The sequence below is a fragment of the Olea europaea genome, chromosome 11 (assembly GCF_002742605.1).
Source record: "Olea europaea var. sylvestris chromosome 11, O_europaea_v1, whole genome shotgun sequence".
Lineage (NCBI taxonomy): Eukaryota > Viridiplantae > Streptophyta > Magnoliopsida > Lamiales > Oleaceae > Olea > Olea europaea.
The window spans coordinates 9,158,546-9,159,013 of NC_036247.1; positions in this window are offsets into that span (position 1 = coordinate 9,158,546).

Sequence of the window (468 nt, forward strand, 5' to 3'; positions counted from 1 at the left end):
ATAGGTGTGGGGACTTACTCAATATACATAATATTATGTACACCAAACACAATCATAGCTGACTAATCACAAAGTTTTAAATGCACTTGCACACTCAAAACTTATTATAATGTTGCAAAGAAGAAAAATTAAATTATTTGTCATAATTAGGCCACGGACTCTAGAAAAATCGAGTAAACAATGTAAATGGATTGCCAATAATATGATTCTTGATCATGCCAACACGTGTTCATGAGTAGTTTGTTTCTTCAATTGGAAGTATAATTTTTTGGGTTTTGGGGGAACAATCAATTATGACAGTTTCATTATGAAATATGTTTGTGTTTTTTCATTTGATTTTCAAAGAATGATTAAGACTAACGATTATAAAAAATAATAATCCAAGATTTTGAGAGAGGGATGGAAACAAATAAAAATTATGAATTTAGATTTTATCATAAATGGAAATTCTGCATGCTAAATTTGCTC